Genomic DNA, 18,623 nt, shown 5'->3' on the forward strand with positions numbered 1-18,623 from the left:
CTACTAACCAGAACATGGTTCAGGAGTTCGATTACGTGTGAGGAAGGTTATAGCACCCTCACAACGCCCATCGAAAAATGGTACCAACTTAATTTTGTGTTATCCAATAAGCTTTAAAAATTTACCAAGTAATTAGTTATTAAAAATTATTCTCAATTGACTCTAATATTTTTAGCAAAAAATTAAGAAAATTTTCTCACCTCAAGAGTATGCAAGAAACTACTGTTTTACTTGCAGAGGCTCCGTCGTCGGATTATTTAACTTTAAAAAAAATAAAAAGGAAGAAAAAATGATTGTTTTGTGTAGAAAAAATTGATACTTTCAACTTTTCCTCAAAAATATTTAAGGAAGTCAGATCCCAACAATGTAGGGACCTCAGCAACATTCTTGCTAAGAGAGCAAATGAGCCAACTGTATCCATATGGATCCTTATCCTTGCCCACATGTCCACCACAGCACATGTCACAGTCTTTTGCAATAGCTCCTGCGCTCATGACTTTGGCTATAACAGCTTTCACGTCTTCAGTTTTGATGTAAAGCACACATCCAGTTTCCTCACTTTTCACAAGAGCAGAGTTACCAGTGAAGTCAGATACAAGAACGGTAAAGCCAGCGAGCTCAAACTGAACCGAGAAGATATGAAAAAGCTTTTGCTCAGCTTTGCACTTTAGGTAAAAAGTACAGCTATTATCGATAGTGTCAAACGCGGTCTTGTAGAATTACAGTGAATTAATTACCTTTGGTGCTTCCACCATCAACTGCGGCTTTATCGTTGTGAACTCCACTGCCATTACTTTTTCGACTCCTCTGTTCTGGCCTCCTGCAACTGAAGGAGTGGCTAAGGGAAGAGAAAACAACATCGTAAATAAGCTCCAAATATGGGTTGACCTTAGCTAGGGCTTCCAATTTCTCAAATGTAGAAGTGAAATCAAATTCATCAAAACTTGACTCATCTCCCCAATCTTTCTCATCGATTTTTGAACTATCAGGATTATAATCATTATCGTCAGAATCATCTGAAGGTAGTTCAAAGTTAGGATCTTGACTTTGTCCACCTGTAGCTACTGCTGCCTCGAGAAAAACCTTCTCCCAACTGTCAGTGGAATAAACTTGTTCCTTGAGATTCATTAACCAATTCAACTCAATCAACTTTGTAATCGCATATGGGGCATAACCAACCCTCATTATCTGGAGGAATGTCTTCTTTTAACAAAGGCGACTGCAAGCAATATTGATGGAATCCACAGTCACAAGCACCATCACATAGAATGATATCATTGTCGAAAGATAGGTCCTTGGACCCACATTTTGCACAATATATATCTTCACTGTCAATTTATCCCTCAGAATCAAATAAAGATTCTGGGAGCCTTCCTTCAGCACATAGTGAATTAATACGTTGAAATAGATCTCTAATTTTCAATTTGAGTCGAAGAATTTCAGATGTAGCACGTTGAAGTTCCTTCTCTGGCTTTAACTTTTCTAGGCTTAGACTCTTCCAGCTTTCGACAGAATACACCATCTTTGTAGTCCAACCTTTCGATGCTTCGCTTCTTGAAAGCAGCAGCACCATCTCTTTTCACTGCCATTATTACTTTCTCAGCTTCGCTGCTTACCAGTCGTCATGTTGCTATTTTCTGTTGGTTGGTTTCACTTTTTTTGTTTCGAAACTTTGATGATTCTGTGAATAATATATTCTTCCAAATAAATAAATGAATACTTATAGGTTGTACAGGTGAGCTTCCACCTCTTCTTTCGAAACAAAGCCTTTCTTCATGGACTGTCATCGTGGCTCCTAAGTTTGAGACTGAGACAGCTACGATTGGGCCTCAGCTTGTGCCTGTGCCAGCTTTTGCTGCTCAACTAACCTGCTCATGCGTTCAAGCAATTGAGCAGCCTTCCGCTTGCCCCTGTCTGTACCATTTTATGCCAAGTCCACCAAAGGACCCGTCGCTCCTAGTTCCTGGGCCTTTGCTAAATGTCGTTGGTCTCTGACACAAGGGTGAACCAAAACTGTAGTTGCATTCTCTCTGTTTCTGCTGCCCAGTCTTCTTTTCAGTTTTTTTTCTTTTTTTTTATGCCAGCAGCCTCACGTTCCCTTGCCTGTTATCAAGTTTTTCTCCCCCTGATTCTTTTCTGTACATGGCTGCAACTCATAGTGAAAGAAAGTAACACCAGAAGGAATAGAGACGCACAGAGAAAAAGAAAGAGAGAAGTGCGACAGCACCAATGCCAGATGTGGTCATTAGGCAAAAGGAAAAGCGATTGTCGGTGCCTTGAAGAAAATAAAAAATATTGGCAGACCCAAAGTTTCTATTATTTCTGAGATGACGTACCTGAACTTGGTGCCAAGGCTGGCCCTGGCATCTCTCTCAACGTGCCACCCCATAACATATTGATAATCACATTCAATATCATTAAAAAAAAATTGCTCACTGACATTGACAGGCGATCCAGCCTTGTTGTATATATAGTTTCTCGTACTTTCTTACGACGAAGCATATATACTTTGTCCAAAGGGATGTTGCTAAGCAGCTTGAGTACACATACCTTTCTTAACATCCTGCACTCAGGACCATAGGGGTTCCAAGCTATGTCACATCTGTCATTTGCTCAGAGGGCAGTCACAGGCACGTCACGATTGGCAAATGCAATATCTTGGTCTTTAAGCACTTCTTGGGTCATGGATGGGGAGGTCACCCACCAAAGAGAGGCCTTGAGGGCCTAGTGGCGATGGGGATTTCTCCCTTTGTTATTTTTGTTTCCCTTTTTTTTATTCGGATTCTTTTTTTATCTTTTCTCCCTCCTTTTTAAATTGTGAATCACAATGATTTATAAAATTATACTGATAGAGTTTTAGTTCAATTCCAATTAGTCATCCAATGCTAAAGATTAGTATCTAATTATGCTTTTTGATTATTATCAAGCCTAATCTCAATCTTTTTTTCTTTTAAAAATCAGATAATGAAGATAGAAAAAGAAAATAAACAATAAGTAGACCATAAGATAAAAATTAAAAAATGATAAATATGAAATAAAAATCTGAAATAAAAATGAAAAATTTTTTTTTTACAATCGAGCTTCGATCGATTTTAATTGACAAAGGACCCTGAACAAAATGGGGTATCTACAGCTGCCCCTCTTTGCACATTTTTTGTAAAATAAAAATTGTGCAAAGACATAGACCCCCATTCAAGATTCAACTGGATTTTTTATTTTTTTTATTTTTTAAATTTTGATCAAAGCTCCTCTAAGCAAAGGCTCAACGACTTTGAGAAACATAAACAAAGCTCTTCTAAACAGAGGTAATTTTTTTGTTTTTTTGTTTTTTTAAATTTGATCAAAGCTCCTCTAAACAGAGGCTCAACGACTTTTGAAAAATAAATGGCTCCTCTAATCAGAGGCTCAACGACTTTAAAAAATAAATGGCTCATCTAATTAGAGGCTCAACGACTTTAGAATAATAAATTGCTCCTCTAATCAGAGGCTCAACGACTTTAGAAAAATAAATAAAGCTCTTCTAAACAGAGTTAATTTTTTTTTGTTTTTTTATTTTTTTAAATTTTGATCAAAGCTCCTCTAAGCAGAGGCTTAACAACTTTGAGAAATATAAACAAAGCTCTTCTAAACAGAGGTAATTTTTTTTGTTTTTTGTTTTTTTTTAAATTTTGATCAAAGCTCATCTAAGTAGAGGCTCAACGACTTTTGAAAAATAAATGGCTTTTCTAATCAGAGGATCAACGACTTTGAAAAATAAATAGCTCCTCTAATCAGAGGCTCAACGACTTTAGAAAAATAAATGGCTCCTCTAATTAGAGGCTCAATGACTTTAGAAAAATAAATTGCTCTTCTAATCAGAGGCACTACAACTTTTAAAAGCAAATTGCTCCTCTAAACAGAGGCAACGAAACTTTGGAAAAATAAATTGCTCATTGACAATCATGTCCAAAGGAATTATGGATCGTGATTGAAGGAATTTTGTAATGGAAACTCAAAGATTCACAATTTGAGTTCAACATTCAGAGGTTTAGATTCACAAGAACCTTCCAACTTCGTAAGAATTTACTGAAATTTGATTCTTATCAGTTTCATTCAAATTTGCAAGATCTCAAGATTTGCATTTGCAACTTACAAGACTCGCATTAAAGAACCTCATTTGAATTTTGGAGATTCACATCCAAAAGTTCAAGGCTTTTCAAAGGTTCTCATTTGGCAAACTTGGAATTCATATCCAAAAATCTAAAGCTTTTCATTTGAATTTTGGAGATTCACATCCAAAAATTCAAAGCTTCTCATTTGAATTCAAAGGCTCACATGCAATAAAACTTAGAGTTTCACATCTAATTTCAAAGGTTCTCATTTAAAACATTAGAAATTCATATCCAAAAAAATTGAAGCTTTGTATTTTGGAGATTCACACCCAAAAGTTCAAAACTTTTCATTTATTCGAAGATTCACATTCGACGAACTTTAGGGTTTCACTCCTCAATGATTCTCATTTGAGTTCTAAAAAATTCTCATCAAAATATTCACAATTTTTTTTTCAAGCGACTCAAAAATTTGTATGAATGAATTTTATGACCAATTATGCAAATGCCTTCTTAATGATGCAAACGCGACAACCTATATTCTCACAGTGCCATGCATGTCCAAGCAAAGTTTAATTCATCAAATTATGTGCATGTACTATTCAAGCGATGATGCCACCATGATGCATGTAATGAGAATGTCAATAATGTCATGAAATCCTAAATAATTATGATAATATGGCTCTCAAAACTCCACCATTTCGCATGTCTTTCTTGTTCAGTTTCTCAATACTTTGGAATAAGTTTCATCAATCGATCATCACTTGACCACCATTCATGGACTTCTCAGCACTAACAAATTTCATAACAAGTTTCATCCACCATCACTGGGTCATTATTCATAGGTGTCTCAGCATTAACCATTCCAAAACAAACTTTGTCCACTGATTGTTTTCATCATTCAATCATAACTTGTAAGTCATATCGACCAATTCATCATTGTACTCATCACTTGGTTATACCACTTTTCAAGATTTGCCCCATCATATTCTCCATTTGGTCACATCATATATTCTTCCAAATCATCTCTTTATGTTTCTACCATTTTTTCATTTTGTCACCACCATCATCTTAGATTTCTTTTCAAATGAATGCAAGACTCTTTTAAGCACATATTCATTCATTCATTATCATTTCAATTCTTGACAAATACAATGCAATCAAGTATTTTCTCAATTTATTCTAGGGGTGTAACAATAAGAAAACACAAGGTGAATTATGGTAAAGATAATCAATGAAGAACTATTTTGGTACAAAACAAATGGGAAAGGAAATAAATTGGATACATGTCATTAGGATGAATGGTATGTCCAAACAATGAAGATTCAAACAATTCTCAACATTAATCTAGGATTCATTTTCAAAAACTCATTCCATTTACTGTTGAAGTCATTTTGAGCTTGATGAACTTTGCCCCATCTTTGAGGAATCTTCAGATATCTTTGATTTTCCATCTATGTGAACCATTTAACCTGGATCACCCTTTCAGGTTTTCAATTTGAATATTTTTTTTCATTTTTTCTTCTTTCTTTCTTTTTTTTTTCTCTATTTTTTTTCATCATCTTTTTTCTTTTTTCTCATTTTTCATCCATTATTGATATCTTTCACACATCCAACTTTAGAGCAATGTAGCATGATTCCATTGTTTCATCATGAGCATGTCTTCGTTCAACATATAATCATTCAAGTTGAGCATTCACATTTGATCCAAATGGACTTTTCAAGGTTGTAATGTAGGTCAAGGTGAGGGGTCATGAAAGAAGTGGATATAATAGCCACAAAACATGTATTAAAAAGGTTCAAGACCAAATGATCATTTAACACAACTTGGCATTTTGCCCCCACATCATTTCACTACTTTTTTCTTTCCTCACACAAAGAATTCTCATTATTTTACCCCAAATCATGTGTAGCATCTATTCTTTGTTTTCTTTCTCTTTCCATCTTTGAGATCTTTTGTGATATTTTTTTAAAAATTATCCCTAGTGTAGAGGGTGATCCTCGATTGGGGTTCTTCAGAAAAAAAATCATAATAGGCTCAAAGGGGTAGCAATAAACGGTTTTTCAAATGGTAAAAGAAAGATGGCCATTTTTCATCTCAATTGTGAATACTTTTCTTGAACATCATCTATTAAACAAAGCTCATGAACTTGTATAAAAGATTACACATCTTTAAGACATATCTATTTCACCTTTGGTAATAGCTTACTTTTTTTGCTCAAATGATCTCCTCATATTAATGTGGATGAGTTCTTAAAATTAAATCTCAGAATTATGTTATCATTGTCTAAATACTCATTATCTGAAATTTAAGAATGGGAATGTAAAGTTATGAAAGGTAACAGAGCATGGAATAATGGTCGAGTGAAAAAGAAAATGTAATGAAATGCATTAACTTACCCTTATTAAGATGATAACAAGTGAAATCATATTACAAAAAAGAAATCCTAACATTACTTTAAAAGAACTCTTAGAATGATAGGTAGCATTCAACCAGTTTTAACATCCTCTTTAAAATCATGCCCCTATGCAATCAGGTGAAGGATTTTTATCTCTCCCATTAATTCATTACAACTCTTCATATTCTTGATCCTCAAACAAAATGATTGGGCTTTTCTTGTCGAGTTCTAAAGATACAAGCTTGACCATTTGAGCGGCTACTTCCATTATCATGCCCCCTATTTTAGTGCTTTTGGTCAAGGCAATCTTGTCAACATTGGGATGAGATGCCAAGAAATCGTAACTTTCAGGCTCGATCCAGTCAGAATGTTTGAGACACCTAGAGGAAAACCAACCTTCCTACATACATCAGCCAGCTCCAAACAGGTGATAGATACCAACTTGAAAGGTTTCAGTATTGCAGCATAATCTGTAACCAAAGCAAGAGCTACTTTTCAGGCGGCTATCAATAGTGGATAATTTCATAGAGTAATCAATCCAATGACGCCAAGTGGTTCCTTAAGCACATAACTCTTAAATGTCTCAATAGGAAAAGAGATAACAACCTTTTACTTTGCATCTAAACTTTCAGTAAGGTACGTATAATACTCAAAACATCCAGCAACATCATCAATGTCCCAAGTTGCTTCATCAAGTGGTTTCTCGCAATCAATTACTCAAGCTTTGCTAATTCAAATTTTTTTTTTGTTACTTTGGAAACGATGGCCCGTAAATACTTGGCACGAATAGTGCCAGAAGCTGAAGCCAAATATTTACCTCTATTTTAGAAATAACTCTCTGAACAGTAGCCATCGCAAGCTTCACATCTTCAGCTATAGTTGCTGGAATACGATCGATGTTTTATTTAATTACAGGATAGATAATTGAAATTCACTTCTTGAGAACAGGCTCTCTCCACTCGCTGTCGATGAGTAACATTCGACTTAAAATTTGGATCACCATATTAAATCAATTTACCCCTTTTCTTTCACTCTTATCTTCAACAGTGTCTAAAAAGCTTTTTTTTCTATGATCTTTTCTTAATCTCTGTACTTGTGTTCCGCTGTTGCTCTTCCTTGATCAAAACTTACCATTCCATCCTTGATTAACTGTTGCACCTCATGCTTTAGAGTAGTGCAATTTTCAGTGCAATGGCCAGTAATTCTATAGTGATAGTCACAGTGAGCTGTAGGATCATACCACTTAGGATAAAGTGGTTTAAACGGGTCCACACGACTTAGAGGCAATCAAGTGACTATTAAGAGCTCTCGGTATAACTCCGTATAAGTCATGAGGATTGGATCAAATACAAGTTTTTCTCAAATAGTTCATTGCCCTCGTGAACCACTTTCTAGGCTAATAGGATGAATTTAGAGTCTTGTAGGAGTTTGATTATTAAGGTTGTATATGAAAGCTTGGGGGATAAAAATGGGTTGGTATATGGATGAATTAGGTGGTTGTGGGGCTGGTTGGTATGGATAAGATGAAGCATTGTTCACAGCAAGATAGTATGGAGAGTAACCTAGGGGTGGATAGGGTTGATATCCCCTAAACTGTCTGTTATAGCCTACAACTTAAGCTTTAGTCTCTTTTTTCTCAAATGCCTTCTTGGTTTACTTTCAGCTTACCATTTTTAATGGCAATCTCAATGATTTTGCCTGAGATCATCGTATCAGTGAAATTCTTTGTGGCATTCCCTATCATCTCTTCATAATATGAGGATTTTAAAGTACTGACAAACAATACGGTAGTTCTTTTTTAGTCAAAGGAGGTTGCATTTGAGAAGCAATATCCCTCCACCATTAGGCATATTCTTTGAATGATTCAGTTGCTTTATTCTTTATATTCTGTAAAGAAAGATGATCAAGGGCTAAGTCTATTATATGCTGGTATTGACTAATGAAAGTATGAGCCATATCGCTCTAAGAACGAATATGATTCCTGTCCAGCTGGACATACCACCTAGCAGCAGAGCCAGTGAGGCTGTCTTGGAATGCATGCATCAAGAGCTTTTCATTATTGGCATGGGTAGCCATTTTTCGACAGTACATAATAATGTGAAAATTTGGACACTTTGTACCATCGTATTTCTCAAACTTTAGCACCTTAAATTTTGGAAGAATAACCATATCAAGAACTAAACAGGGCTCAGCAGCATCAACTGAGCTATAAAAACTAACTTCTTCCACTGCTCGCAGCCTTTTCTCTAACATGTTTATCTTATGTTCAACTTTTGAAGCTTTTAAAGTCCCTTCTCCTTAGGCCTCAACTTTTCTTTTTCTTCTAAATCATTCAAATTAAAGACTGATATTGGTTCTACTACTTTTCAGTAAGGACAGGATTTATATAACTTTGGTATTGTCCTTAATTTGAAGCTGATAGCATTCTGAGATATATGTACCCTACAGGATAGGTGAACCGCTGTGGTGGTAGATCTTGTGCAGATTAGACTTGATGTAGCTCGAAACCAAGAGGGTATAGTGAGTCATCCTCCTTTTGTTGGCTAGCATTTTCCTCTATTGCCTTCCCCTTATTTAACTTGTTCAAAGCCTCTAAAATCTTATTCAACTCCCCTTTTAACTTCTCCTGAGCTTTCTCTATTCTTTTGAAACGATTGAAATTTTCTTATTCCATTAGTGTGGCTTGAGCTCTTGTATTGTATTGGTGAGTGGGGTTGTTTGGTGGAGTTATCCTTGAACCTCTAGCACCACAATTATGATTAAAAATGCTATGCTATGCTTTATGTATGATGCGTTGATGCACGAATGAAATGTACGTTTTTATGGATGAAATCTAATATGAAATGGATGCAAATGATTATGTTAAAACATGATCATGAAAATAATACAGATGCACAAAATCTGACAAACAACATAGTTAGTTTCATAGATGAACTGAAAGTGATGCCGATGCATAATGTTACATATGATAATGAAAATGATGCACAAAGTCAGAAAATTAAAATGATTAGATAAACATCTTTTTTGTATCCTAGTTTCAAGGTATATCTATCATTGGGTAGAAATGGCTCTATCTTAGGGTTAGGCATTTCTAAGGTTCACTTATATGTAGTTCAAAGCTAAAGTCTAAAGGTTCCCAAATTGCTCCTTACATCATTGTCTGTCACAGACTAGTAAGGCACCCCAATCTTCACCCATTATAGGCTATAAGCAGAAAATGTTCAATTTAAGTGAGAGTATTTCGCTAGCCACTGCGGAGGCATTAAACCTCACGAAAGCAATAGGTACTTTACTCCCTCTTAGAGGGATGGAGCTCGAGTATAGAGCTCATGTTATGCATATGCATATGAATGACATAATTAATAAAATAAATAAACATGAATGAACAAAAAATCTATACAAAAGGGTTCAATTTTATTAGGCTTTTGGATAACACAAATTTATTTACTGGCCTGACTCTCATAGTCCCTAGTGGAGTCGCCAAGCTGTCATAACGTCTAGATCCATGGATCTATCGTTAGACATTAACTTGAAGGAGTCGCCACCAATCTTTTTTATCTAGGTGCGATTGGCCACCTAAAGAATCTATCCTTTCAAGGGACACCTAAATTTAAGGGTCCCTAAAAGAATAGGTTCGGGTCTACTAACTAGAACAGGGTTCGGGAGTTTGATTACGTGTAAGGAAGGTTATAGCACCCTTACAACGCCCATCAAAAGATGGTACTAGCTTAATTTTATGTTATCCAATAAGCTTTAAAAATTTACCAAGTAATTAGTTATTGGAAATTATTCTCAATTGACTCTAATACTTTTAACAAAAAATTGAGAAAATTTCTTTACCTTAAGATGCAAGAAACTACTGTTTCACTTGCAGAGGCTCCGTCGTCAGATTATTTAACATTAAAAAAAAAAGGAAGAAAAAAATAATTGTTTTTGTGCAAGAAAAATTGGTACTTTCAACTTTTTTCCAAAAATATTTTTTTGAAACTTTAATTTCAAGAAAAATTGATACTTTCAATTTTTCTTCAAAAAAACCTTTTTTGAATATTTATTTTTAAGAAAAATTGATACTTTTAACTTTTTCTCAAAAATATTTAAGAAAGCTAGATCCCAACAATGTAGGGACCTCAGCAACATTCTTGGCAAGAGAGCAAATGAGCCAATTGTATCCATATGGATCCTTGTCCTTGCCCACGTGTCCACCACAGCACACGTCACCGTCTTTTACAATGGCTCTAGCGGTCACGACTTTGGCTATAACAGCTTCCACGTCCTTAGTCTTGATGCAAAGCACACATCCAGTTTTCTCACTTTTCACAAGAGCAGAGTTACCAGTGAAGTCAGATACAAGAACGGTAAAGCCAACGAGCTCAAACTAAACCGAGAGGATATGAAGAAGCTCTTGCTCAGCCTTGCACTTTGGGTAAAGAGTATAGCTATTATCAATAGTGTCAAACGCGGTATTGTAGAATTGTAGTGCATCAACTACCTTTGGTGCTTGCACCATCAACTGCGACTTTATCGTTGTGAATTCCACTGCCATTGCTTTTTCGGCTCTTCCGTTCTGGCTTCCTGCAACTGAAAGAGTGGATGAAGGAAGAGAAAACAACATCGTAAATAAGCTCCAAATATGGGTTGACCTTAGTTGGGGCTTCCAATTTCTTGGATATAGAAGTGAAATTAGATTCATCAAAGCTTGACTCATCTCCCCAATCCTTCTCATCGATTTCTAGACTATCAGGATTATAATCATTATCATCAGAATCATCTAAAGGTAGTCCAAAGTTAGGATCTTGACTTTGTCCACCAGCAACTACTATTGCTTCAGGAAAAACCTTCTCCCAACTGTCAGTGAAAAAAACTTGTTCCTTCAGATTCATTAACCAATTCAACTCAATCAACTTTGTAATCGCATATAGGGCATAACCAACCCTCATCATCCAGAGAAATGTCTTCTTTTAGCAAAGGTGGCTGCAAGCAATATTGATGGAATCCACAGTCACAAGCACCATCACATAGAATGATATCATTATCGAAAGATAGGTCCTTGGACCCACATTTTGCACAATATATATCTTCACTGTCAATTTATCCCTCAGAATCAAATAAAGATTCTAGGAGCCTTCCTTCAGCACATAGTGAATCAATACGTTGAAATAGATCTCTAATTTTTAATTTGAGTAGAAGAATTTCAGATGTAGCATGTTGAAGTTCTTTCTCTAGCTTTAACTTTTCTAACTTAAACCCTTCCAGCTTTCGACAGAATACACCATCTTTGTAGTCCAACCTTTCGATGCTTCGTTTCTTGGAAGCAGCACCACCATCTCTTTTCACTGCCATTATTACTTTTTCAGCTTCGCTGCCTACCAGTTGTCATGTTGCTATTTTCTGTTGGTTGGTTTCACTTTTTTTGTTTCGAAACTTTGATGATTTTGTGAATAATATATTCTTCCAAATAAATAAATGAATACTTACAGGTTGTACAGATGATCTTCCACCTCTTCCTTCGAAGCAAAGCCTTCCTTCATAGACTGTCATCATAGCTCCTGAGTCTGAGACTGAGACAGCTGTGATTGGGCCTTAGCTTGCACTTGTGCTAGCTTTTGCTGCTCAACTAACCTGTTCATGCGCTCAAGCAATTGAGCAGCCTTTCGCTTGCCCCTTGCTGTACCATTTTGTGCCAAATCTACCAAAGGACCCGTCGCTCTTAGTTCCTGGGCCTTTGCTAAATGTCGTTGGTCTTCGGCACAAAGGTAAACCAAAACTGCAGCTGTATTCTCTCTGTTCCTGCTGCCCAATCTTCTTTTCGATTTTTCTTTTTTTTTTATGCCAGTAGCCTCACGTTCCCTTGCCTGCTATCAAGTTTTTTTCCCCCTGATTTTTTTCTATACATGGTTGCAATTTATAGTGAAAGAAAGTGACACCAGAAGGAATAGAGACGCGCAGAGAAAAAGGAAAAGAGAAGTGCAGCAACACCAATGCCAGATGTGGTCATTAGGCAAAAGGAGAAGCGATTGTCGGTGCCTTAGAGAAAATAAAAAATATTGGTAGACACAAAGTCTCTATTATTTCTGAGATGACGTACTTGAACTTGGTGCCAAGGCTGGCCCTGGCATCCTTCTCAACGTGCCACCCTATAACATATTGATAATCACATTCAATATCATTAAAAAAAAGTTGTTCACTGACATTGACAGGCTATCCAGCCTTGCTGTATATATAGTTTCTCATACTTTCTTATAGTGAAACATATATACTTTGTCCAAAGGGATGTTGCTAAGCAGCTTGAGTACACATACCTTTCTTAACATCCTACACTAGGACCATAAGGGTTCCAAGCTATGTCACATCTGTTGTTTGCTCAGAGGGTAGTCATAGGCACGGCACGATTGGCAAATGCAATATCTTGGTCTTTAAGCACTTCTCGGGTCATGGATGGGGAAGTCACCCACCAAAGAGAGGCCTTGAGGGCCTAGTGGCGACGGGGGTTTCCCCCTTTGTTTTTTTTGTTTCCCCCTCTCCTATTCAGATTCTTCTTCTATCTTTTCTCCCCCTTTTCAAACTGTGAATCACAATGATTTATAAAACCATACTGATAGAGTTTCAGTTTAATTTCAATTAGTCATCCAATGCTAAAGATTAGCATCTAATTATGCTTTCTGATCATCATCAAGCCTAATCTCAATCTTTCTTTTTTTTTAAAAAAATAATCAGATAATGAAGATAGAAAAAAAAATAAACAATAAGTAGACCATAAGATAAAAATTAAAAAATGACAAATATGAAATAAAAATATAAAATAAAAAAAAATTTTACAATTGAGCTTCGATCGGTTTTAATTGACAAAGTCCTCGGACAAAATGGGATGTCTACACAAGAAAAAAAATTTTAAAAAATTTTTAAATAGGCCCAAATGATGAAAAAATTTAGAAATTTAAAACAAGAAAATATTTCTAATTTGGCCTAAATGGTGAAATAATTAGATATATTTTCAACAAAAAAATAAAACTAATAATTTTTTCAATGACGTAGCCTCTTCAAGGAAACAAACAGGATCCTTGAATACTCTTGAGGTGAAGATATATTTTTAAGAGTTCTACTAGATTAATGGAAGAATCTTATAAATTATTTCCAATATTTAACATAAAAATTCAAAACTATTAGACTCAAGACACTAAGATAAATTTAAAATGATATAGTACCATCTTTTGGATAGGCATGTGGGGGTGTTATAACCTTTTTCACATATAATCGAACTCTTGAACACTGTCTGGTAATAAGACCAAACCTATTCTTTTAGGGACCCTTAGTCAAGCTTAAGAGCTCCTTAAAATGATAGATTTCTTATGTGGCCAATCACACCTAGTTAAAAAAGAATGATGGTGACTCCATCTATTTGTTAAGTCTAGTTATAGAATTATGGATCTATATGTTATGACACAAATTAAGTCATTTTTTTTAATTCTATCTTTACAAAGTGTCGCCTCTTATTTGTCTTACAATTACGTAATCATGGATGCAAAAGCTACCAAGTCATCCATTTGATACTTCCAGTAGACATGTACCATCAACTAATAGGAGATGTTCCATCAACTAATAGGAGATGTTCCATGTTGTTCTTGACCTTAAATATAGGCAAAAATGCCAAACAAACTCTAACTTTAAAATCTAAAAAAAAAAAAAATTTCATTGCAGTTCTGAAATAAAACAAGTTCCTTACATAAATATATGAGGACATAGATGAGTGTGATTTTCTTTTCAGAGGGGTTTGTTGGGTGGTTGGTTGCCCATTTTTTAAACTACTCTAATGACCATAAATGTGTCCACAACCACTAAGGTTAACAAAACATGAATTTTTTTGCTTTTCGATCCTTTTAATCCTAGGTTTGGATTGTACTCTTGCATTACTTCTGTGAAATTACTTGCAAAAAAAAAATCTTTATATTAAAAAAAAAAAACCTTGGACAATACCTCCCTAGATATACAAGGAGCAATCAAACTACAATCGGATTACCAGATTGAAATTTACTGGAAGACATGTTTTATTAATATTTGATCTCAATTATACCAACAATGGTGAATATTGCAATACAAATATGTTTCGCCTTTCTTCTCTATCAGTTTTGATTACTTCTTCACTCAACCTTCATGTCCTCATTTTTTTACTTTCTTTGAACATCAATAACTTGAGTCATTTCGAGGAATATACTATTTTGCATATAGAAATGTACACATTCATACAAGCAATGAAGCAAACAAACACACATAACAATGATAACCAACAAACTTCAAATGCATTTTGTAGTTGAAGATAAATTTGCTTTCTTCAAATGAAATTGCAAAGTAAATCAACCAGACCAAATTCTGAGGACCAAATAACTACTTTAAACTTTTACATCGATTAGTTTCAGAAAAACAAATTGCAGCTCTTATGGAACATGTGTGGGGCTTGGTTTCCTCCATGGAGGTGACCTAAAACTAAAACTCATTATTAAGGATTTTTTAATTCTTTTCATGCATGGTTATAGGGTTTTAAATTCTTATATATTGTTTTATATGGTTGGTAGAAAAGTAAGAGAGGAAGTAGCGGTAAAATAGAGAAAAAAAAAGATAAAAGGGGATTTGTGTAGTTTCCATAAAATAATTTGATTAAGGTCAATCTATAATTCGATTGAGCTAACTTTTTTATCAATGTGTTTACAACTCATTATTTTTCAATCTAAAAGGTGGAGATTAGGTTTCAAGGTTTATACCTATTGGTTTGGTGGGTGTTTATTAATTTTTAAATTTGGTGAGACTCCACTTTTCTCTTACAAGATTGTTTCTTTACTAAGATTGTTTAATTTGAAGATATTGTAGTTGTACACCTCTATGTTAACTCAAAATTTGAATTAAACTAAAAGGGGGGTGAATTGGTTGATTATCAATTTTTCAAATTTAATATCCAATGAACACAAAATTTACAAATCAATATTTTTAAGTAAATAAACACATAAATATGAGTACAATAATAATCTTAAAAGCAAAGAGATAGAGAATCAAACACTGAAATTTATAGAGGTTCGATCTTTTTTTTAGGCACTTACGTGCTCTCTTTTAGCCTCACTTGCCAAAGAATCTAATCCACTATGTGTTAAATGTTACAACTTAACTCTTCAAAGCTCTATAGATTAACAGCAAAATCTTTTAAGGGTTATACTTTCCTAAACTCACAACCTCTTAATACAAGTTTTGAAGTATTTTGCAAACTTAAAAAACTTATTTAAGGTTGGGTGTTTGCTAATTTCAAGTACAAATTAAGATTATGAAGGATATTAAGAGAGAAGTAAATACAAGTTGAATTTTTTGCATTTTTCACATAACAAATGCTTTTTAGTACTTAGAGCAGATGGTAAATGGAAGTAATAAGTTTTTCTTGGCTCTTGATAGCTTGTAACGTGGTGCAAGACCTCCTTTTATGTTAAGAGAGTGAAAGATAGCCATTGGTTGCATTAAAATATTTGGAGCCTCTACAAAATTTTAGACAAAATAGTTGTTGGTGGCTTTCTGGACAAGACCGAATCGATCTCTTCTTGGAAAGGATCGATTGGATCATCTAAAAACAAAATCCAAGTAAGGGACCTAACGATCCCTTAAACACAAGTGATAGATCTTTTTTATTAGTTTGTAAACCAATTTAGCTATTACATAAAAAATGGATTGATCCCTTTATTGGGGTGATCAATTGGGTTACTTTGAAACCCTAACCAACCAATCCATATAGGAAGGGGATCAATTGATTTTGAAGAAAATTTGCATGAGAAAACTTTTGGCTAAAAAAAGGATCAATCCTTTAAACCAAAAGATTGATTGGGTCAAGTAAGGGGATCGATCCCTCCTTTTAGGTAATTGATCCCTCTTTTTAGGTAATCGATCTCTTCCACCCTAATGTGCCTAAAATGTTTTTGATTCATGTAATAAGTTTTTTTTTTTTTTTGTTTAAAAATATTTTTAGCAAAATAAAAGGCTAGAAAAATGTTCAATTTGATATTAAATTAATTTAATTCAAGTTTAGTAAATTTTTGTTTTGTCATTTCAAAATATATTGATCAATTTAAGGTTAACAATCTCCCCCTTTTTGATATGATAAAATTAAATGAAAAAAAATTTGCTTTGAAAAATATTTTTCCTTTTGAAAATAAGCTCCCCCTAAATTTAAACACAAAAATTTTTTTAACAAGCTAAGAATAAGTATATTCGTCCTTTATTGTTATCACAAGAGGCATAATGTCAAGAACATTGATAAGTAAAGGCAATATCAGATATTCATTTAAGCATAAGCCTTATAAAATTTCTCCCCCTATATCAAGCATTCAAACCAAATAATTTTCCCCCTTTATTAGCAACAATATAAGCAATATAATCGAATTTTCATACCTTCTCCTTTTTTTGCAAACCTTATTTCCCTTTTTAGCAAAATTTCATTTTCATTACCTTCTCCACCTTTTTGTTATAGCAAAAAGAATATTGCAATCAAATTAATATGACAATCAACTCATTTAGCAATTTAAGCTCAATATATCCCCAAAGCAAAGCAATACCATATTCAATAGAAAGCATTATAACAATTCAATTTAAACCATCAACCAACTAACACAATATACCAAATGCAATTATGGAAATGACATGTTCATGTCATTTATAAAAATGTTTAGTACCAAAGTTTAAACCATAATGCAATTTGTCTTTAAGAAAATAAAAAACTTAAGAAAGATAGTCATGTAGCAAAAACAACTTTGGCATGTCATCAAGGATGGGTCATGGTGGAAAAGGATAAGGTGGGAAATGGTGAAAGTGCTAGTTCATTTCAATCCTTATTTTGCAAATTTCTTCATTCATGGCATTTTGATTTAGCTCTAAAATTTCAATCCTGGAATTCATGTTCTCAACCAAAGAGTGCAAGTTATTCATTTGAACCATCAAAATTTGTAGTGCACCTTGAGTATCAAACTGTGGACTAGAGGAGCCTTCTTGCAGAACATATTAAATATCATGCTCTTTTTCTTCTTATTCAACCCCAGTCTCATTCTTTCTAACCCACAATCCAATAGCATTCTAGGTATAACCCATGCTAGGCAATGCATAAACAACAAGAATAATGGATGGGTCATCAAACATAATTTCTCTATCACTTTTAGTGTTGCATTTTCAAAAGATTGCTTATTGCAACCCATAAACTAAAGTATAATTTTTATTTTGCACCACTCTCCTCATGTCATTAAAGATGAAATGCACAAGATTAAATTTCTCCTCATGTTTAATCTTGTGCATCCACCAATAATCTTATTTTCTAATTAATGAGTTGAGTGTCAAATGGCACCAAAACATATGTAACTATGAGATGCGATAATTTATCATGCATAGGTAATTTTGTGGTTTGTGTTGGAACAGCTCTCGAATTCTTGTTCCTAAAAATATTTTGAGCTAAATCTAGCATATCAAACCTAGCATTTTTGTCCCTTTCATCATCTAGCAAAAATGTCTAAGCCAACAATTGCTTATTCACCACAGTCTTTTTTCCCATCACAAATGTTTTGAACCTATCAAGATAATATCTATTACTAATTCCTTCAATTTCAATACATGTTGCATTGCTATAAAACATTTTAACTAAATTCTCAAATAGTATTCCATCCATCCATAAATAATTCATACATCGAAATTCTTTGAACATATGCAGATAAGGAAATTCAATAGACTGAAAGAATTCAAGAGAAATTACCCTTCCATATTTAACCTCTCTATTAGTAAAATTTGTTTCGTACCTCTCATTAACAGTAAGATTCTCAAAATTTTAATTGAATGAAGGCTTAATTGATGAACTCGAAGCCTTCCTTGAAGGATTCCTTCTTGGTCTAGCACCTTTTTGGTTTTAGATGCCATGGGAATTTTTTGGAAAATTGGATAAAAGAAAATAGTTAAACTTTGATGAAATTGATAAAGGAATTTAACAATGTAGGTGATAAGGATAGATATATATTTGTGAGGAGTAAAAATATAAAGTGAAAGAGTGATTTTCAAAAAGGGATTAAAAACCTAAAGAGAGAAAGATATGGGAGAATTTTTGTGAAAATTTTATAGGATTTTGATGAAAATA

At 34.2% G+C, this 18,623-nt stretch overlaps 3 pseudogenes; all 3 read right to left on the reverse strand.

Annotated features, from left to right (window-relative positions):
• Positions 1-332: 332 nt before the first annotated feature.
• On the reverse strand, positions 333-2,736 carry LOC149516150 (uncharacterized protein At5g48480-like; annotated as a pseudogene).
• A 3,920-nt stretch (positions 2,737-6,656) lies between these two features.
• LOC111290199 (aminoaldehyde dehydrogenase 1, peroxisomal pseudogene) lies at positions 6,657-7,490 on the reverse strand (annotated as a pseudogene).
• Positions 7,491-10,546: 3,056 nt separating this feature from the next.
• LOC111290200 (uncharacterized protein At5g48480-like) lies at positions 10,547-12,670 on the reverse strand (annotated as a pseudogene).
• Between the last annotated feature and the right edge of the window lie 5,953 nt (positions 12,671-18,623).

The sequence above is a fragment of the Durio zibethinus genome, chromosome 11 (genome assembly GCF_047325235.1).
Source record: "Durio zibethinus cultivar Kanyao isolate XHJ-2024 chromosome 11, ASM4732523v1, whole genome shotgun sequence".
NCBI lineage: Eukaryota > Viridiplantae > Streptophyta > Magnoliopsida > Malvales > Malvaceae > Durio > Durio zibethinus.